Source organism: Parasteatoda tepidariorum, chromosome 7 (assembly GCF_982258835.1).
Source record: "Parasteatoda tepidariorum strain Cologne lab strain chromosome 7, Ptep-v5.0, whole genome shotgun sequence".
NCBI lineage: Eukaryota > Metazoa > Arthropoda > Arachnida > Araneae > Theridiidae > Parasteatoda > Parasteatoda tepidariorum.
In genome coordinates this window covers 3,603,034-3,626,412 of record NC_141761.1, presented here as the reverse complement: position 1 = coordinate 3,626,412, position 23,379 = coordinate 3,603,034, and the positions used below count along the sequence as shown (strand labels likewise).

Below are 23,379 nucleotides of genomic sequence, written 5' to 3'. Positions count from 1 at the left end.
TTTTTTCAGACAGGAAAGAGCTGGCTTGTGAGTGGTAATTTCCCTTTACCTGGTTCAATTGATGAAAATCCTTTTATGTATGATTTTTGATTAGAAAATATAATCTTAGTATTTATTATGTTTGGAGGCTTTATCAAGAATACGGAAAATTCTAATTTCTGAACATAGAGAAGCTGTTTGATGCTGTTATTAATTGGTAACTTGTAGCTCAATTATTTCAAGTTTTTATTTTTGTCAAGTCTTAAAAAAAATATTTTCAGACTGGCATGTGAGTGGTAATTATCTCATACCTGATTTAATTACAGAACAATTACTATTGCCTCACAAGCTGTAGATAATTGCTGTAGTCATTGCTTTTCAATTTCCGTTGAATATCCAATTATAAGCGAATTTCATTGAAATCTGTGTTCAAACTTGAAATGCAGGTGTTGTGGAACATATTCATAACTTTTAAACTTGTCTTATTTACTGAAAAAAATTGAATCTAATCTTGGAATTCGATACTACTAATTCTTAGCTTAGCTGGATGATCACGCAACTGATCAAACTCTTCATGTGGCAATTATTTTGAAGTTGATGTAAGTAAACAATTTAATTGTTTACTTACAATTAAACAATTTAATTGTTAGTTTATTTTTAACTGAAAACAAACTTAGTAAAAAAGTATACTTAAACCTTACAATTCCAGTTGGGATAGGTGATGTTGCTTCGATAATAATTGTAGACGATATATGTTGAAAATAAAATAAATCATAAGTGATTTAAAACAGGAACAGGGTGACTGTATGAAACTTTTATTTCATAAAATAATAATGCAGAGCTCTTGTTGCCTAGTTTACATGTAACATTTTAGGAAAAAATAATATATTTTGAATAATAATATAAGAATAAGCCATGGGAGATAAACTCACTATGACCTGTCTGATTAAATGCCAGTTAAGAAGTGCATATTTAATTGTTGGTTTGGAATACAGAAAGAGATCCATTAAAAATGGACAAAGCCAAAATTCAAGCCAATTGTACTAATCTCACAATATTTAATGTTAACACATAGCTGCCAACTCTACTGGATTTTCCAGTAGACTACTGGATTTTCCAGTAGACTACTGGATTTTGCCAGTTTCTCCTGGTCTACTGGTTTATTTAAAATTCTCCTAGTTTTTGTACAATTTAGAAAATTCCAAAAATTGAGTAAGTTTCCTTAAAAAATCCCTTTTGAAATTAATTTTTTGTGCAGATTATTGCTTGAATAATTAAAAAGTATTACTAATACATAATGAAGTGAACTTCATTTATAGAAATCAGTCCAAAACTTTTTTTGTTCTAAAATGTTCAGTTTATTTTTACTCACAGTAATCTTTTTAAATTACTTTTAAAAAATCTTTGAACTATGTTTGGTGAATTAAATGCCTATTAATGTTCAAAATTATGAGTAAACGTAATACATAACATTTCAAGTATGTTTAATGCCAATCATAACTATAGAATATTGCAGTTTTTCTACTTTGATGACTAAGAAAATCCCTAGAATTTCCTACTTCTAAAATATTTAGTACATTATGCAACAATTATCGTGAAATTTATATTATTTCGTAAAATCTGCTGGATTTTTTTCTCTCTATGTTGGTAGCTATGTTAACATTTAATTAAGCAGGCTGGAGATTTATTTCCAGGAAGTTCGTTGAAAATCAAAGTAAACCTATTAAATTGTTTTTTGTACACAGTTGGGACAGAATTGAATTATATTTGTTTTAGTTGCTTTACATTAAAAAATTAACTATTGCATTTATGAAGAAAGAAAATCATAGAAATATGTACGTTTTTTTTTTTTTATAAAATTAATTGATTTGTTTAATTGTGAAATACATTCTCGTTTTTTATTTTATTTTTGGGGACTACTGAAATAAAAAAAATAAAGTTTTACAATAGTTTGTGAAATTTTAACTGAGGACATTGAGAAACTGTGTGAGATTATTGATAGATTGTAACTTGTAATCTTTATTTCAAATATATTCTTAGCATTTATTATCTGTGTAACATTGACGGCCTCTAAACTGTTTTGTTTAAATTTCTATACATATTTACTTGAGTTAATTCAGTTTGAATATTTATAGGCTATGCATTTATGGAAAGTAATTGCAGAAGTTAGAAATACAAGCATCACGAATATTATTTAGCCTCATAAAGAACTGCTCATTGATTATGTTCCATTGCAAAGACACAACCTACGACGAAACTACTACGAAAGCACAGCCTATGCTATCTCCAATAGGATTGTTAGACGGGAATACTTTCATCATCACTTTAGAACCTCGTCTTTTCTCATGTGGTATGTAAAAGAGACCTTTTAAAAGTTCTATTAATATTGCTTAATTATGTAAAACATATTAATATTGTTTAATATTATTTACAAACAATATTATAACTAAAGAACTCAATATTACTAACTCAAATGGTTAAAAAAAATTGCAAATTTATTACTGTAAAAATAAGACAAGAACTCAATTTGTCAGTTAAATATCAAATGAAAAGTAAATAAATTTAGATTAGAAAACATCAAAAAAATAAATTATTCTAAATTGATCTTTGCAGTTCATTATTTTTTATTTCTCAAAACATAATCCTTGTCTCTGAATTAAAGGGATAATAACGATCTGTCATAAGAATAATTTCAGAAGATTGATATTTCATTTAAAACCCATCAGTGATCCTGTTAAATTTTTGGAAGCTATGGAAGCCCTTTTACCCTCTCTTAAACGAATTATTAACATTTCTCCATAATTTTGTCTTTCAGTGCATAGCTTATTATTTTACTTCAATTAGTATACATTTTGGGGATAGTAGTTAACCACAATATCAGCCTTCATCTATGAAAAGGTACCCCACTACATAGAATAGAGTTAACATGTCTTGTATACTAGTGAATTAGAATTACAGTCAAACCTGTTTATCTCAAATCTCACGAGAAAGGCGAAAAATTTGAGATTGAGAGGTTTCAAGTTATACAGGTACTTACAGTATACTAATTAGGAAATTCTATTAAAAGTGCTTTAATTGTTTTTAGTAGAAAAATATACACATTTCTTTAAATTAATTATACCATATATATCTATTTACATAAAAAAAATTTAACATATATTTAACACTGAAAATAATTTTTCCATGATTTTTGAGGTATAACCTTATTTGTTTTTATTATTCTTTTGAGGTTAAAAGAGCAACATTTTCCTGGGATTCGAGAATAGTTTATAAGAATTCTACAGCTTTTTCTACTTCTTTTGCATTCACTTTTGATTCATCAATATGATCTTCAGCTTCTTCCTCTTCATCTGATATTCCTGATCATTATCTATGATTTCCGCATCTGTCAATGTTCCGCATGTTGCCAGGCAGTTGTCCACTTGTAAACATCTTCAAAATTAATGTCAACATTAAAACTAGATTTTTTTGCATTCCATTCTGGTAAATCTGGCACTGCAGTTTCATCATCTTGCCTTGTGAGCCTGGGCCTTCTTCAGAAGCTTTTCCCATTCTGCCCTTCTCCCAGCAATTGATTTCCAGTTCTTTACTTTAAGGATGGCCAAATCCTCATCCACACAGTCTTTCCATCTCTTTTTGGGCCTTCCTCTTGAACTTTTATTGGAGGGGGTTGCATTAAAGACTCTTAATGCTGTTCGCTCTGGGCTCATTCTCACTACATGCCCGGCCCATCGCATTCTACTTAGTTTAAATTTAATGATATCATCGCTATTAGAGATCTTATATATTTTAAAATTATATCTTTTTCTCCAGTTGTTGTTATGGAGGATAGCACCAAAGGTGGTTCGTAGGACCTTCCTTTCGAAGGTTGCTAATATTTTCTCTTCCCTTTTTGTTAAAGTCTATGTCTCTAAAGCATAAGTCAAAACTGACTTGATTAATACCTTATAAAGTAAAATCTTCGTCTTTCTTTTTATTAAGTGCGATTTCAATAATGATCTTAAACCATAGAAGCAGCGATTGGCTGTGATTATTCTTTTTCTGATTAATCAAAATATACATTTACAAAACATTTATTTGTTTCATATAATTTTTAAATTTAAAAATGAGAAGCTTTATGGCATTTATCTAATTCATGTTTTACAATACTATTTATTTAATACTATTACATAAGAACTCCAACCTTAACGGAGTCAAATTAATACATATGGTGCATAGCGTTTTTTAAAAGTACTTTCAGGTGCTTATTTTAATTTTTTAAAAGACCTTAAAGGTCCTTTTTTCAGTGGGTGTTTTTTTAAAAGTGCTTAATTTTCCCTTTTCGAAAATGAGATTTTTTTCTTTACCATGTCGATTTTCGACTTGTATTATGCAAAAGCGTGTTTTTTACATTGGTCTATTCAACGTTTTACCAATTTATTCACCTACAATCTATTTCGGCGTACCATCTGTTTATAGCGTACGAAAACGCCAAACATTTTACATGTTTGATAATATACTTGCGAGACTGCATGTGCTTTTGCTGAGCTGGGTTCGGTGAGATTGAGTCTCTCATGTACGAGATGAGACTCTCATCTACAACTCTGCTGCATTTTGCAAAATATTATCAATTTCAGGCTTCATTTTCCACCCTCTAATTTCGAACCGAAAAATCTCTCGATCATTTTATAATGGCTAATTTAATCAAGAAAAGAGTTCTTTGTCATAAAATAGTTATTTTATCATAATCATGTAAAGTTTCTAAAAATTATTTTGTATTTTGTTATGTATATAGTGCTGAAAAATATTTCTGAGCGCATAAAAAGTACTTGAAAGATACTTATTTTTTGTTGAAAGATTTGACTATGCTCCCTGATCAAATACTGATTGTATATTAGGGTGCACTGAGTTTTTATTTTCAAAACACTAAAGTGTTTTTTTTTTTTTTTTTAAAAAAAGAGTCTTAAATGAAAAGAAAAACACTGATACATAGCTGCCAACTCTACTGGAGTTTTGCCAGTTTCTCCTGGTCTACTGGTTTAATAAAAATTCTCCTAGTTTCTGTACATTTTAAAAAATTCCCTAAAATTGTGTAAGTTTCTTAAAAAAATCTCCATTGAAATAGATTAATGCTTGTTTAATTATTTAAACAAGTACATAATGCATAATGAAATAGGCTTCATTTAGAAATATCAATTTAAAACTTTTTTTGATCTAAAATCGTTCAGTTAATTTTTATTCAGGACTCCATTTGAAATTAATGAAAAAACTCTTTTAGCTATCTTTGATGAATTAAATGCCTTTTAGTATTCAAAATTATGAAGGAATATATACTAAACTAATAATTTTAAGTATATTTAATGTCAATCATAACTGGAAAATATTAAATTTTTTCTATTTTTATTACTATAAAAATCCCTAAAAATTCCTTATGTGTTAAATATTTAGTACATTATGCAACAGTTATTATGAAATTTATATTATTTCGTAAAATCTGCTGGATTTTTTCCTATCTATGTTGGCAGCTATGCTGATGGGTAAAAAACTAATATTTGATGATTTGTTCAAATCACTTATGTCACCAAAAGTAAGTGTTTGAGTAATGAGAAATATATGAATTTCTTGCTATTTTATTTTTTAAAACTTACTGCCATGAAATAATCATTAAAAAAAAAACAAGTTTGTTAAAGCTTTGAGTCTCTTGTCTGGGAGTAAAATAGATATCTACAAATTTTAATTTTATTTATATTTTTTTTTCTTCTTACATAAAACTCCTTTTTGGAAATCAAGTGTTTTAAAGAATAAAGCTTTTTTTTTGTTGCTATTTAACATTTTGTACTCAGCATTTATTTTAACATTTTTTGCTTAATAAAGTAATAAAAGTTTCAAAATTTAAAATAAATATTGTGATTCTTCAGTTTTCTATTACATATTGCAATGTTTAACTTCATTGAATTATTTCAGTATATGAAATGATCCGTATGTGAGCATCTTTAGAAGGTTTTCTTTATTTCTATGAACTGAACATTGAAATGCTTGTGTTTTAATAAAACAGGTGGGAAATATTTGCTTCTTAAAATGAATAATAATAAATATGAATTGTGTATCTTCAGAATTTGGAATTTTTTGGCTGGTAAAATTTGACATTAAAAACTGTGGTTGGTTAGATTTAAAATCATAAAAACCATCTCAAAATTCTTTTGTTCCATAGTTAGACTTTGTAAAAGTTAAGCATTACATAATTATTGAGTAGCAATAAACTGCTACTCAAAATTAACTGTATTATTTAAATTACAGTGAACTCTTGCTACTACGATATCCCATACAACAATAATTCCCTTATTACGATAATATTTCGTGGTTCCGACAAACTTGCATGCGAATGAATGTCATGCTCCTCTCATTACTACGATATTCTCTGAAGCGATAAACCCCTGTAAAAATATTTTTTTTCCAAATTTCAACCTTATTTTCTCTATTTATTATCGGTTTTCAGATTATGTAAAAAATCTTATTTTATCATCTTTTGCTAATTTTTTTCCATCTTTTCTGATAAGAGTTTTGGGTATTCATACTTAAAATTATTTGATAATGAAAATTATTATGCTATTTGTAATTGTGAATTCAATATATGATTTTAGTAGTAACTATGTTTAATCTGTGATTAGTTTATTTAATGGTATTGATAAATTGGTTATGTTCTTTTAAGTAATATAAAATACAATTTTACGTAAAATATTGCAAACATAACTTAAATTCTTTTATATAAAATATATTAAAAATATCACTTATTTTAATTTTTTAAGAAATTCATAATTTTTTTTCTTCACTTATTTGAGAATGACATTAAAAAGCTCTAAAATTAATATTATTATTTAAACTAGATTGCTATTTTAAACTGTTTAGATATTTGATAATTCTTTTTGAAAAGGGGTTTATTCCACTTGAGTTGAAAATTTAAGAAATTTGAAATTTTAATTTAATTGGTAATAAATTGGAATTGTATTGTTCAAAATTAGTTTATATTGATTAAACTGATATTTATTTAACCAATTTTTTAATTCTCAGGCTTTAAAAAATTTCGCAACTAAAGATGTTAGGACTTTTTAGATGTCTTTAGTCAACAGCAAAACTGTCCCTTATGGATTTTTTTTTAAATGATTGAAATTTTTAATTATTTTCCTCTCATGTGCAACAAACATCTTCTATTTTAACATTTATTACTCAGTTTGAACATTCAGGTTGCTCAGTTTATTAATGTTAAGATTTATTTTTTGAAATCTGTTAACATTTGTTGGTAAACCTTATTTATGACTAAAGTTTTGAATTTTTTAATTGTTTTCATAAATAAAAAATTTCCAAGTGATGTATGAATGATGATTTTTGATGTATGTTGCATTTTTTAATAATGTTCGTATAACGTTTGTTTTTAATAAATGTTAATCATCGTTATGTTTGGTTTGGAACTTGGTTCATTAGGTATCTTATCTATACCTAATTGTCAGGCAAAATTTAGGTTTGTTGCATCAAAATAAAAAAGGCCCACTCTCTTTTTGTTATCTTTTTTTCTTTGCTGAGCTCGAAATAACTTTGATAGACGATATAGTAACCCACTTTCAGAGTAGGGGAGGAATTTTAACATGGTTACCATGTCTCAGCTTCGTTAAATCTGCCTGGAATAGAGAATTTAAATATTAACTTTTAAAATCTGTTTCTGTATCCTGTAATATTGTTTGGAAGCTATTGAGTTTATTCGTTTAGTGTGAAAATTCTAAACTATATTCTTTTATTCAAACTTTGTTTTCATACTTGTGTATCATTTTATTGAATTGTCAATTTTGAAATAAACAATGTATTCATACGCTATTGTAAAAGAGCCCAGATGCAAAACCTTCACACTGCTGCCTGCAGAAAGGTTTTTTCTCTAACAAAACATATAAACAGTTGTTTAAATAAATATACTGATACAATTTTAAAGAATATTCAGAATAGGAAAAAACTTCTGTACAACTGCTTTTCGAGATGGTAGTTAAGATTTGCACCTTGACTAGACATTTGGGACTTTATAGATGAACTGTAATAGAAATTGTTATTTTCCAGATCATATGCTGTAACAGTTTTTTGAAGTAAATATTTAAACCATGCCTTGTACAAATACATTGTTTTATTAAATGGCAAACAACTCTTGTAAATATCTTGAATAAACTTATAATTTTGAAATTATTTTTAGTGTTGTTGCTTAATATTACTTCTATATAGTACATTTCAATTTTTAAAGGCCGCTCAAATATTTTACCAGCGAGTTTTCGTAAATTTGGCACTAACCCCCCTCTTGTTAGCAAAATAAGAATTGCACTTCCATCGCTTATGTAGGAAAGTCTAAAACTTTTTTCTCTCACTAACTTGAAAATAAAATACTTTTGTGAAAAATCAGCTTCAAATTAAAATAAGCAATGCAAGTTAGCAAAACAAGTGTTCCATTTTATGAAGTTTCCTGTTTCTTTAGGAATCTTGAGTTTACTTTCAGTTTTAAAGTCTTGACCTCGGGAAAAGGAAATTTAGTCCAATTCTTTATTTCGTAACTTTAAATTTGAAATAAAGTTTACTAAGTGCAATTTTTTTCCATTGAGAAGTTTTGAAAATGTGGTTTTAATGTTATCGGTAAGCATTTCTCAAACCCCTCACCCTTGTGGGCAAAATAATCTCAAAACCATCTGCTTTGCTTTTGTAATATTTGAACGACCCCTTATAAATTTGAATAGTAAATAAAATTGATCAATTAAACTACTAAATGCAGCCTTCCAGAAAGTCTAAAACTCATTTTGCATTAAATGTTCATGTTTTCAAGCACATAGTGATAGAATTCGTTTTGCACATCATGCTTTTTTTTTGGATTTTTTGCTAATAAATTCTGCCTTCAATATATAGCGGATACTTACTTAAATGCATATGAGTATTATACGCTATCCAAACTACAGAAATAGTGGCAAATGTCAAAATAAATTAGTAAATTTGAAAAATATATCTCTACTGGTATTTTCAAAGTACATCCTGATAAACATATGTGCATCAAATACGAGAATATCGCCTGCAATGATATTGAATATGAAAAAGTCACTATCATTATTTGTAACTATAATTATCGATTGTTAGAAAAATTAAATGTCAAGGATAACATCTTAAATATTATGTGATAATTTTTGAATATGATATTGTGAGTCTTTAGAAATTTTGCTTGTTGCAATAAAAATATCGACCCATGTAAAAATATGAATTAAATTTCACAAAAGTATATCAGGTTTTTTGAGAATACTTGGTGATAATCATATCCAATCGGTAAAAGGAATTGATGTTCTTATTGGTTGATTAATCTGAAAAGCTGTCACCAACATGCTGTTTGTAAAACTTATATAAGTACCCTAAAATTTATGACATTAGTTTATCATAGTTCTTATTTAAAATTTTTGGCATATTAGTGTAATAAAAGTTATAATTGAAGAAAAGATTAGAAATTGAAACAACTGCTACAACTAAGTAACGAAAGTCACGGAGACTTTTATGGAATTTCAAAACAGAGTATCATCATGGCCTCTCGGGAACATTTCAGAACGGTCATACCTGTGACTGCTGTGATATTTTCCCCAGAAAGCATGCAACCTTGTGTTCTTTTTAGTGACACGAAAACGTTTGTACTAAAAGCCTTTTTTCAATGAAGCAAAAATATTGCTGTTTCAAACCTTTCATCCTAAAATGATTAAAAATTATTTTTTAAAGCTTTTTTTTAAAAAAAAAAGTATTGTCGTTTAAGTAAAATGGTCACTTAGATCCATAATGACGTTTTAGCTAACGTCACACTAGCGATAGGATCAAATGGCATTGTCCATTAAAATTTCATGACAAGGTGGATTTTAGTTGAGTATACAAGACGCTTGCAAAAAGAAACTTTGTAATTAGGGTAAACCAACCAGTGAAGGAACATTTCATATATATTGATTAAAAACAAGAATTTGAAAGTTTTTCTTTAGATTGATTGGTAACAATAGCTTACTGCCAAACAATAGGAAGTCATCTAGCAATGTTTTGGATTACCTGGTCAAATAGACTTCTCTGGAAAAATTTTTGAATTTGTTATTATCTCTGCAACACCTTGTTTCTTTGAAAAAAATATAAGGTGAGTGTTTGTATTTATATGTTTGAAGTGGAATTAATTGCATGTAATAGTTTTATTTTTCGCACTGTGAAAAAGAGAATTCAAAATATAGTTATTGAACTTGCGTTTTATTTTTTTTAAGCATCATAGCATGATAAAGTACTGAGATAATGGGGGTGTTTATTCACTGGATCACCAAACGATGAAACACCAGTGAAGGAACAAGTGTTCCTTTACTGGGTTTCTTTTTTCTAAGTTAATGACAATAAAAGATAAACTTTAATTTTCTTGTACCTTTAGGGATGTTCCGTATCAAAAGTATGTTAAAAATACGAAAAACAACTTCTAACCAGTGAGCGAACAGGCATGTTTCTTTACTGGGCATAGATTTCCCAGTGAATGAACAGTATGTGTTAATATGTTGACACATTAATTTTCAATTCATGATTACAAAAAAAAGTTAACATTTTCCAAGTATTTATATGTTATAATTTCAAGAATAGGCTTGTTTTTAAATATTTGTATGGCTTATAAATTCATAAAGAGCATTAAAAAATAACCAAAATTAAATGTTCCTTTACTGGGTGTTCATTCACTGGTAAGAGCTGTTCCTTCACTGGGTCTTCTTACTACTTAATATATGAACCTCCAAGACTTTAAAACAATATTATGAAAGTTCTCTACAATTTTTTTTTACATAATTTGCAATCAGTAACAAATATGTCGACACTGTCATTTAACTAAAATTACGAGTTTTGAAATTAATATGATTTTTTAAAAGGCAAGCGAGGCTTAAGTGTTCCTTCACTGGTTAGTTTACCCTACCTAGATTTAAGATTATTTTTACCTTGAGACTAGCTTTGATAAAGGATGTTTTTACGCTTGAAAACCCTAATTACACATTGATTTAAGGTTAATTTCATCCTAAAACCTCGATTAGAGGTTTTTATATCGAAGAATGTTTTGGGTTAGGGTAATGTGCATAGAATAGATTGTCAGATCTCGTTTTAAGGTTAGAAAGTTTACATGTAAACCACATAACAAACCTTTTGAGGTTTATATTAAAAGGTTTTTGCTGAGTTAAAATGAACCTTATTTTGCTAACTGGGAAGTAACAAAAGTCACAATCATGGAGACTTTTATGCGATTTCACGAGACAGAGTATCATCAGTCACCTTATGGCCTCTGAGAGACATTTCAGAACGGTCATACCTGTGACATTTATGACGTCACTGTGACAATCTGGGTGAAGAAGAAGGGTTATGCGTAAGTATTCTGAGCAGTATCTTGCTTCTAAAAAAGAGGTCACTTTTAGATGTGATTAATCTTCACTGTATCCAAGGTCGGATTTACGTATAAGCTAAACAAGCTGTAGCTTGGGGTCCCGAGATGACAAGGGCCCCCAGATCCTACTTCCTCCCCTTTTTTTAAAGTTTTATTCGGAGCTGGGGCCCTCAGAAGCCCAAAATGCACTTTTTTTCTTTTTTACATTGTCGGACATAATAAATAAATGACTGAATAAAACAAAAAACTTCGTTGTCATTAGTAGGGAACATATCATCTTTCAAGCAATTTGAGTATCAATAAATTATTTATAAATAAACAATTTTTTAGTTTAAAGGTAAAAAAGTTTTTTTTTTTTGCCCCATCATTCGATCATCAGACTATTTAATATCTGTTTTTAAGGATCAGAATTCCCTTTTATTTTACTTTAAAATTGTACAAATGATATATTTAATGCTTTCATGTGATATGCAGGGTTTTAAATAGCACTTTAAAATATCTAAAAAAGTACAGAAATTGTCAGTTCAAAAAAAAAAAATTTAACTAATACTTTTGAATAAGAATTTAAATAACTACACACGTTTGTTTTGCTATCTCATTCTATATAGCATTATTTAGAGTAGACAGTTGCGTGTGGGTGTGATGATGACGTAATAAAAGAGGCATACAAAAAAAGCAAATTTCATTTCAGTTAAAATCCTCAATATCATATTTTTAAATTCCTCGAAAATGTAGTAAAAGAGGTATACAAATTAACTGTCGCAAACAAATTAATATTAAGTAAGAACAAAACAAAAATGTTATCGAAATATGCTGAATCACTGATGAGACCGGGATAAAAGACATCGAAACCTATTTGATTGTAATAGTATAAATAGAAGTTGTTTCTAAAATTCTGAAATCTATCAGGCTTTAATTTTTTTTTCTATCACAAACTTTATCAGTAATTAAAAATAATAAACTCTTTAGATTTCAATATTGGTTCTGTTTTTTCGTTTATTAAATGTTAAACATTAACAAATATTTGTCTTTTAAAACATTTCATTCTATAATAGATAATTATTCTACAATTGTAATTATCTAAAACTAATTGATATAAAGCTTTATTGTGTTCCATTGATATGTTGAATGCTCGTTTTGGCTGGATGCCCGGGACAGTCGCTCTTTCACATCCTAGCCACTATACAGCATCAAGAGCAGAGCTAATACTTCAAACACGCATGACATTTATTCTCTCTGATATTTAATAGACCCTTTAATAAACCCTTATAAGACAAAAATTTACATAAATAATGAAAAAAAAAATTCTTGCTCTAAAATTTATCAAATGTACTTCAAATAACTAAAAGGGAAGCAAAAATAATGAAAAAATATTTTCAATATAAACATCAATTAAATAATATCAGCTTACGAAATTTTCTTTTGATTTTAACAAACAGTATTAATGTAACGACCCTCACCTGCTCCAGGGACTGCTGGATTCGGTTCAAAATTACAAGGCCACGGAATTGAATATTAGTAGTCGTTAACTCGCAATCGGGTCGGTTGTGCAATAACTGTTATAAAATATACTAATAAATTTGGTCTGGTTAATAGGGCGTTGGACTCGTGTTGGTGAGAGTGGGAGTTTGAATCCAACCGGCAGAAGAATACCCATGTATAAAAGGGTGACTGGTGCATGTTAAAACTGTCGGGGTCACAAAGTCCTCCAAATTCTCATAACAAATAAATGCTTCTGGGTACAAATCTGGCAGTTCCCTTGTCTTCTGGATTCGGTTCAAAATTACAAGGCCACGGAGTTGAATATTAGTAGTCGTTAACTCGCAATCGGGTCGGTTGTGCAATGACTGTTATAAAATATACTAATAAATTAGGCCTGGTTAATAGGGCGTTGGACTCGTGTTGGTGAGAGTTTGAATCCATCCGGCAGAAGAATACCCATGTATAAAATGGTGACTAGTGCATGTTAAAACTGTCGGGGTCACAAAGTCCTCCAAATTCTCATAACAAATAAATACCTCTGGGTACAAATCTAGCAGTTCCCTTGTCTTCTGGATTCAGTTCAAAATTACAAGGCCACGGAGTTGAATATTAGTAGTCGTTAACTCGCAATCGGGACGGTTGTGCAATGACTGTTATAAAATATACTAATAAATTAGGCCTGGTTAATAGGGCGTTGGACTCGTGTTGGTGAGAGTTGGAGTTTGAATCCAACCGGCACAAGAATACCCATGTATAAAATGGTGACTGGTGCAGTATAAAATGGTGACTGGTGCATGTTAAAACTGTCGGGGTCACAAAGTCCTCCAAATTCTCATAACAAATAAATACCTCTGGGTACAAATCTAGCAGTTCCCTTGTCTTCTGGATTCGGTTCAAAATTACAAGGTCACGGAGTTGAATATTAGTAGTCGTTAACTCGCAATCGGGTCGGTTGTGCAATGACTGTTATAAAATATACTAATAAATTTGGAATGTTTAATAGGGCGTTTGACTCGAGTTGGTGAGAGTGGGAGTTTAAATCCAACCGGCAGAAGAATACCCATGTATAAAATGGTGACTGGTGCATGTTAAAACTGTCGGGGTCACAAAGTCCTCCAAATTCTCATAACAAATAAATACCTCTGGGTACAAATCTAGCAGTTCCCTTGTCTTCTGGATTCGGTTCAAAATTACAAGGTCACGGAGTTGAATATTAGTAGTCGTTAACTCGCAATCGGGTCGGTTGTGCAATGACTGTTATAAAATATACTAATAAATTTGGCCTGTTTAATAGGGCGTTTGACTCGTGTTGGTGAGAGTGGGAGTTTGAATCCAACCGGCAGAAGAATACCCATGTATAAAATGGTGACTGGTGCATGTTAAAACTGTCGGGGACACAAAGTCCTCCAAATTCTCATAAAAAATAAATACCTCTGGGTACAAATCTAGCAGTTCCCTTGTCTTCTGGATTCGGTTCAAAATTACAAGGTCACGGAGTTGAATATTAGTAGTCATCAACTCGCAATCGGGTCGGTTGTGCAATGACTGTTATAAAATATACTAATAAATTTGGCCTGTTTAATAGGGCGTTGGACTCGTGTTGGTAAGAGTGGGAGTTTGAATCCAACCGGCAGAAGAATACCCATAAAATGGTGACTGGTGCATGTTAAAACTGTCGGGGTCACAAAGTCCTCCAAATTCTCATAACAAATAAATACCTCTGGGTACAAATCTAGCAGTTCCCTTGTCTTCTGGTTTCGGTTCAAAATTACGAGGTCACGGAGCTGAATATTAGTAGTCGTTAACTCGCAATCGGGTCGGTTGTGCAATGACTGTTATAAAATATACTAATAAATTTGGAATGTTTAATAGGGCGTTTGACTCGTGTTGGTGAGAGTGGGAGTTTAAATCCAACCGGCAGAAGAATACCCATGTATAAAATGGTGACCGGTGCATGTTAAAACTGTCGGGGTCACAAAGTCCTCCAAATTCTCAAAACAAATAAATACCTCTGGGTACAAATCTAGCAGTTCCCTTGTCTTCTGGATTCGGTTCAAAATTACAAGGCCACGGAGTTGAATATTAGTAGTCGTTAACTCGCAATCGGGTCGGTTGTGCAATGACTGTTATAAAATATACTAATAAATTTGGCCTGGTTAATATGGCGTTGAACTCGTGTTGGTGAGAGTGGGAGTTTGAATCCAACCGACAGAAAAATACCCATGTATAAAATGGTGACCGGTGCATGTTAAAACTGTCGAGGTCACAAAGTCCTCCGAATTCTCATAACAAATAAATACCTCTGGGTATAAATCTAGCAGTTCCCTTGTCTTCTGGATTCGGTCCAAAATTACAAGGCCACGGAGTTAAATATTAGTAGTCGTTAACTCGCAATCGGGTCGGTTGTGCAATGACTGTTATAAAATATACTAATAAATTTGGCCTAAATAGGGCGTTGGACTCGTGTTGGTCAGAGTGGGAGTTTGAATCCAACCGGCAGAAAAATACCCATGTATAAAATGGTGACCGGTGCATGTTAAAACTGTCGGGGTCACAAAGTCCTCCAAATTCTCATAACAAATAAATACCTCTGGGTATAAATCTAGCAGTTCCCTTGTCTTCTGGATTCGGTTCAAAATTACAAGGCCACGGAGTTGAATATTAGTAGTCGTTATCTCGCAATCGGGTCGGTTGTGCAATGATTGTTATAAAATATACTAATAAATTCGGCCTAAATAGGGCGTTGGACTCGTGCTGGTGAGAGTGGGAGTTTGAATCCAAGCGTTAGAAAAATACCCATGAATAAAATGGTGACCGGTGCATGTTAAAACTGTCGGGGTCACAAAGTCCTCCAAATTCTCATAACAAATAAATACCTCTGGGTACAAATCTAGCAGTTCCCTTGTCTTCTGGATTCGGTTCAAAATTACAAGGCCACGGAGTTGAATATTAGTAGTCGTTAACTCGCAATCGGGACGGTTGTACAATGACTGTTATTAAATATACTAATAAATTAGGCCTGGTTAATAGGGCGTTGGACTCGTGTTGGTGAGAGTGGGAGTTTGAATCCAACCGGCACAAGAATACCCATGTATAAAATGGTGACTGGTGCAGTATAAAATGGTGACTGGTGCATGTTAAAACTGTCGGGGTCACAAAGTCCTCCAAATTCTCATAACAAATAAATACCTCTGGGTACAAATCTAGCAGTTCCCTTGTCTTCTGGATTCGGTTCAAAAATACAAGGTCACGGAGTTGAATATTAGTAGTCGTTAACTCGCAATCGGGTCGGTTGTGCAATGACTGTTATAAAATATACTAATAAATTTGGAATGTTTAATAGGGCGTTTGACTCGTGTTGGTGAGAGTGGGAGTTTGAATCCAACCGGCAGAAGAATACCCATGTATAAAATGGCGACTGGTGCATGTTAAAACTTACGGGGTCACAAAGTCCTCCAAATACTCATAACAAATAAATACCTCTGGGTACAAATCTAGCAGTTCCCTTGTCTTCTGGATTCGGTTCAGAATTACAAGGCCACGGAGTTGAATATTAGTAGTCGTTAACTCGCAATCGGGTCGGTTGTGCAATGACTGTTATTAAATATACAAATAAATTTGGCCTGGTTAATAGGGCGTTGGACTCGTGCTGGTGAGAGTGGGAGTTTGAATCCAACCGGCTGAATAATACCCATGTATAAAATGGTGACAGGTGCATGTTAAATATGTCGGGGTCACAAAGTCCTCCAAATTCTCATAACAAATAAATTCCTCTGGGTACAAACCTAGCAGTTCCCTTGTCTTCTGGATTCGGTTAAAAATTACAAGGCCACGGAGTTGAATATTAGTAGTCGTTAACTCGCAATCGGGTCGGTTGTGCAATGACAGTTATAAAATATACTAATAAATTTGGCCTGGTTAATAGGGCGTTGGACTCGTGTTGGTGAGAGGGGGAGTTTGAATCCTACCGGCTGAAGAATACCCATGTATAAAATGGTGACTGGTGCATGTTAAAACTGCGGGGGTCACAAAGTCCTCCAAATTCTCGTAGCAAATAAATACCTCTGGGTACAAATATAGCAGTTCCCTTGTCTTCTGGATTCGGTTCAAAATTACAAGGCCACGGAGTTGAATATTAGTAGTCGTTAACTCGCAATCGGGTCGGTTGTGCAATGACTGTTATAAAATATACTAATAAATTTGGCCTGGTTAATAGGGCGTGGGACCCGTGCTGGTGATAGTGGGAGTTTGAATCCAACCGGCAGAAGAATAACAATGTATAATATGGTGACCGGTGCATGTTAAAACTGTCGGGGTCACAAAGTCCTCCAAATTCACATAACAAATAAATACCTCTGGGTACAAATCTAGCAGTTCCCTTGTCTTCTGGATTCGGTTCAAAATTACGAGGCCACGGAGTTGAATATTAGTAGTCGTTAACTTGCAATCGGGTCGGTTGTGCAATGACTGTTATAAAATATACTAATAAATTTGGCCTTGGACTTGTGTTAGTGAGAGTGGGAGTTTGAATCCAACCGGCAGAAGAATACCCAAGTATAAAATGGTGACTGGTGTATGTTAAAACTGTCGGGCATCTATTGGATAACAAAGGAAACGAAATATCAAGACAAAAATATTTATTATTCATATTTCATAATATTAATATTTTCAATTGTGGCGACATCTATTGAAAAACAGGGAAAACAAAATATCAAAGATAAATATAATTATTACTTATATTTTGTAATATTAATATTTTGTAACATTAATATTTTGTAATATTAATATTTTTGTAATATTTTACTTTCTATTGTGGCGGCATCTATTAAGTAACAAATGAAGCAAAATATTATGAAAAAATATTTATTATTTATTTTGTGTAATAAAAATATTTTCTATTGTGGCGACATCTATTGAATAACAAACGAAGCAAAATATCATGAAAAAATATTTATTATTTATTTTGTGTAATAAAAATATTTTCTATTATTGTGGCGACATCTATTGAATAACAAACGAAGCAAAATATCATGAAAAAATATTTATTATTTGTATTTTGTAATATTAATATTTTGTAGTATTATATCTGTCGGGGTCACAAAGTCCTCCACATTCTCATAACAAATCAATACCTGTGGGTACAAATCTAGCAGTTCACTTGTCTTCTGGATTCGGTTCAAAATTACAAGGCCACGGAGTTGAATATTAGTAGTCGTTAACTCGTAATCGGGTCGGTTGTGCAATGACTGTTATTAAATATACTAATAAATTTGGCCTGGTTAATAGGGCGTTGGACTCGTGTTGGTGAGAGTGATAGTTTGAATCCAACCGGCAGAAAAATACCCATGTATAAAATGGTGACTGGTGCATGTTAAAACTGCGGGGGTCACAAAGTCCTCCAAATTCTCGTAACAAATAAATACCTCTGGGTACAAATATAGCAGTTCCCTTGTCTTCTGGATTCGGTTCAAAATTACAAGGCCACGGAGTTGAATATTAGTAGTCGTTAACTCGCAATCGGGTCGGTTGTGCAATGACTGTTATAAAATATACTAATAAATTTGGCCAGGTTAATAGGGCTATGGACTCGTGCTGGTGAGAGTGGGAGTTTGAATCCAACCGGCAGAAGAATACCAATGTATAAAATGGTGACTGGGGCATGTTATAAATGCCGGGGTCACAAAGTCCTCCAAATTCTCGTAACAAATAAATACCTCTGGGTACAAATCTAGCAGTTCACTTGTCTCCTGGATGCGGTTGAAAATTACAAGGCCACGGAGTTGAATATTAGTAGTCGTTAACTCGCAATCGGGTCGGTTGTGCAATGACTGTTATAAAATATACTAATATATTTGACCTTGGACTCGTGTTAGTGAGAGTGGGAGTTTGAATCCAACCGGCAGAAGAATACCCATGTATAAAATGGTGACTGGTGCATGTTAAAACTGCCGGGGTCACAAAGTCCTCCAAATTCTCTTAACAAATAAATACCTCTGGGTACAAATATAGCAGTTCCCTTGTCTTCTGGATTCGGTTCAAAATTACAAGGCCACGGAGTTGAATATTAGTAGTCGTTAACTCGCAATCAGGTCGGTTGTGAAATGACTGTTATAAAATATACTAATAAATTCGGCCTGGTTAATATGGCGTTGAACTCGTGTTGGTGAGAGTGGGAGTTTAAGTGCAACCGGCAGAAGAATACCCATGTATAAAATGGTGACTGGTGCATGTTAAATATGTTGGGGTCACAAAGTCCTCCAAATTCTCATAACAAATTAATACCTGTGGGTATAAATCTAGCAGTTCCCTTGTCTTCTGGATTCGGTTCAAAATTACAAGGCCACGGAGTTGAATATTAGTAGTCGTAAACTCGAAATTAGGTCGGCTTTGCAATGACTGTTATAAAATAAACTAATAAATTTGGCCGGGATAGCCTGGTTGATAGGGCGTGAACTCAAGATTGAGTCGGTCTGGAAAAATATGGTGTTGTATATGAACTTTTGAATCATTTATGTGTAGTGGTGCCGAAAATATGTTTAAATGAATAAAAAATAATAACTTTGAGCATTTACTTAGCCACTACTAGAATAAATTTTTACCAAAAGCGTAGAAAGTCGGCAGATCTGTATACCAAGTGAATATTTTTTTTTCTCTTACGTATCATTTAAACCAGTGGTTCCTGAACTTTTTTGTCTCGCAGACCCCTTGCCATGTTAACAGTTTCGGATATTGATTTTTTTTTGTCCGTGATCTTGCGCGCAGATAAAGTTGGAAGTCTAGCTAGCTAAAGAGTTGACACAGGTTAGGCTACGATTTACCGCGGAAAAATACCCTATAATGATAACTTAAATTTTAGTAAAATTTTTACTTCATAACTACTTTTATAAATTATATAGATAGATATATGTCTTTGTATCATAAGGTAGTATAATGTAAGTAAATAGGTACAAGCAGTGTATGTTGATTATTCCATTCAAGATATGTCAAAATCAAAAGACACGAGCTGCTCATACGCGATCCACTATCTTGGGACCCCTTTTTCATCTATATAGACCACTTTGGGAATCACTGATCTAGACAATGAGTTGCGAAGAACTTCAAAACGCTTGAAGTATCAGCTAGTGAAATGTGACTAACCATAAATGCTGACAAAACTAAATACATGGAGATAAACAGAGGGCTCACTAAGGCAAGGCCTACCCTTGCATGTGAATGACAATGGATTTTAAGCTGTTGATGAATTTCAATATCTTAGGACTACTGTAACCTGCAAAAATGACATAAATACCGAAATCTATAGTCGCTTAGCAATGGTAAATAAGTGCTACTTTGTTTTAAAAGGCCAACTAAAAAGTAAGTTTCTTAAACAAAAGACAAACATTAACATATACAAAACAGTACTACGGCCTGTGATCCTATATGGCGGTGAGTGCTGGATTTTTAATAATAATGAGGAGAACAAATTGCTGATTTTTGAGAAAGGGATACTTAGAAGAATTTTTGGTGCAGTCTATGAGAATAGCAAATGGCGCACCCTTTACAATCATGAGTTACATAAAAAGTATAAAAAACCAGACATAGTTCATGCTATTAAGGCCAATCGCAATCGATGACTGGGACACCTTTACAGATCTGAAGACTTGAAAAATAACTTTTTTAAACCAGAAGGTAAAAGAAAAAGTGGTCGTCCACTGACTAGGTGGCTGGACGCAGTTGGGAGGGACCTAAAGATAATAGGAATAACTAACTGGAAGGCCATGGTACAGAATAGATCAAGATGGCAAAAACTTATTGGGTCGGCCTTGACATGTCATGGGCTGTAGTGCCCAAGAAGAAGAGGAATTTATATTTTTTAATATAAATATTTTCGATTGTGGTGACATCTATTAAATAACAAATGAAGCAAAATATCAGGAAAAAAATATAACTTTTATTATTTATATTTTGTAATATTAATATTTTCTATTGTGGCGACATCTATTAAATAACAAAGGAAGCAAAATATTAAGAAAAAATATTTATTATTATATTTTGTAATATTAATATTTTGTAATATTATATTTTCTATTGTGGCGGCATCTATTGGATAACAAAGAAAGCGAAATATCATGAAAAAATATTTATTATTTATATTTCGTAATATTAATATTTTGTAATATTATATTTTCTATTGTTGCGGCATCTATTGAATAACAAACGAAGCAAAATATCAAGAAAAAAATATTTATTATTCATATTTTATAATATTAATATTTTCTATTGTGGCGTCATCTATTGAATAGCAGAGAAAGCAAAATATTATGAAAAAATATTTATTATTTATTTTGTGTAATAAAAATATTTTCTATTGTGGCGGCATCTATTGAATAATACGAGGGTTGCTATTCATATTTCTGGCCTAATAATGAAAAAACAAATATGTAGGACCGAAATTGGTTTTATTGTTTTTCAAAATATTCTCCATGATGATCAATACACTTTTGCATGCGTTGGAACCAATTTTCAAAGCACCTTTTCCAGTCCGATTGAGGTAACTCCAAAACATGCGTTTTGAATGCATCAACCGCTTTTTCGGGGGTCGAAAATCGTTGTCCATGCAATTTATTTTTGATGTGTGGGAATAAGAAGTCATTGGGTGCCAAATCAAGGCTGTACGGCGGATGACCCATCAGTTCGATCTTTCGCTCCGTCAGAAATGCCTTTGTTTGAGTCGATGTGTGAGAGCTCGCATTGTTATGATGAAGAATGATTCGCCTGTTCTTCTGCTTTTTTCGAATTTCTCCGATGACTTCTGGCAAACAAATGGTCGTGTACCATTCAGAATTGACCGTCCTGCGTTGCTCTCACGCCACTGTTGCCACATGACCGTTAATGCCGAAGAAACAGGCAATCATTTGTTTCGATGTGCTTCTTCCTCAAACAACTTTTGTTGCTTTTGCCTCGTCTTGGAAAACCCATACAGTTGATTGCTGTTTTGTTTCCGGCTCATATGCATAGATCCATGATTTGTCACCTGTGCAGATGTTATACACAGCCTTTGATGTACCTTGAACGTATTTTTCCAACATTTCTATGTACCAATCGACACGAGCCTTTTTTTGAGTGTTTGTCAGATTATGCGGGATTCAACGCGAACAATATTTTTTACGCTGAAATGTTCATGCAATATTTAGGCATATTTATATGCTCATGCAATACTAGGTGGCTGGACGCAGTTGGGAGGGACCAAAAGATAACAGGAGTAACTAACTGGAAGGCCATGGTACAGAATAGATCAAGATGGCTAAAACTTGGGTCGGCCTTCACCTGTCATGGGCTGTAGTGCCCAAGAAGAAGAGGAATTTATATTTTTTAATATAAATATTTTCGATTGTGGTGACATCTATTGAATAACAAATGAAGCAAAATATCAAGAAAAAAATATAACTTTTATTATTTGTATTTTGTAGTATTAATATTTTCCACTGGGACGACATCTATTGAATAACAAACGAAGCAAAATATCAAGAAAAAAACATTTATTATTTATAATTTGTAACATTAATATTTTCTATTGTGGCGACATCTATTAAATAACAAAGAAAGCAAAATATTAAGAAAAAAATATTTATTATTTATACTTTGTAATATTAATATTTTGTAACATTAATATTTTGTAATATTAAAATTTTGTAACATTAATATTTTGTAATATTAATATTTTTGTAATATTTTATTTTCTATTGTGGCGGTATCTATTGGATAACAAAGGAAGCGAAATATCAAGACAAAAATATTTATTATTCATATTTCATAATATTATTTATTTTTCATATTTCATAATATTCATAACAATTGTGGCGACATCTATTGAAAAGCAGGGAAAACAAAATATCAAAGAAAAAAATATTTATTATTTATATTTTGTAATATTAATATTTTGTAACATTAATATTTTGTAATATTAATATTTTTGTAATATTTTACTTTCTATTGTGGCGACATCTGTTGAATAACAAATGAAGCAAAATATCATATATATAATTTGTAACATTAATAATTTCTATTGTGGCGACATCTATTAAATAACAAAGGAAGCAAAATATTAAGAAAAGATATTTATTATTTATATTTTGCAATATTAATATTTTGTAACATTAATATTTTGTAATATTAATATTTTTGTAATATTTTATATTCTATTGTGGCGGCATCTATTGGATAACAAAGGAAGCGAAATATCAAGACAAAAATATTTATTATTCATATTTCATAATATTAATATTTTCAATTGTGGCGACATCTATTGAAAAACAGGGAAAACAAAATATCAAAAAAAAATATATTTATTATTTATATTTTGTAATATTAATATTTTGTAACATTAATATTTTGTAATATTATTATTTTTGTAATATTTTACTTTCTATTGTGGCGGCATCTATTGGCTAACAAATGAAGCAAAATATTATGAAAAAATATTTATTATTTATTTTGTGTAATGAAAATATTTTCTATTGTGGCGA

General features: G+C 31.5%; 1 protein-coding gene across 11 annotated transcripts in view; it reads left to right on the top strand.

Annotated features, from left to right (window-relative positions):
- Positions 1-8,181, top strand: part of LOC147806733 (uncharacterized) — a 36,332-nt gene extending 28,151 nt beyond the window's left edge. For 10 of the 11 annotated variants that reach the window (XR_015435098.1, XR_015435099.1, XM_087167124.1 and 7 more), the window contains 2 exons: positions 2,115-2,329; positions 5,923-8,181. The gene's annotated coding sequence lies outside the window, so the exon portion shown is untranslated. The remainder of the gene's footprint in view (positions 1-2,114; positions 2,330-5,922) is intronic. The other variant, XM_087167123.1, reaches the window with a different exon arrangement.
- Positions 8,182-23,379: the final 15,198 nt, after the last annotated feature.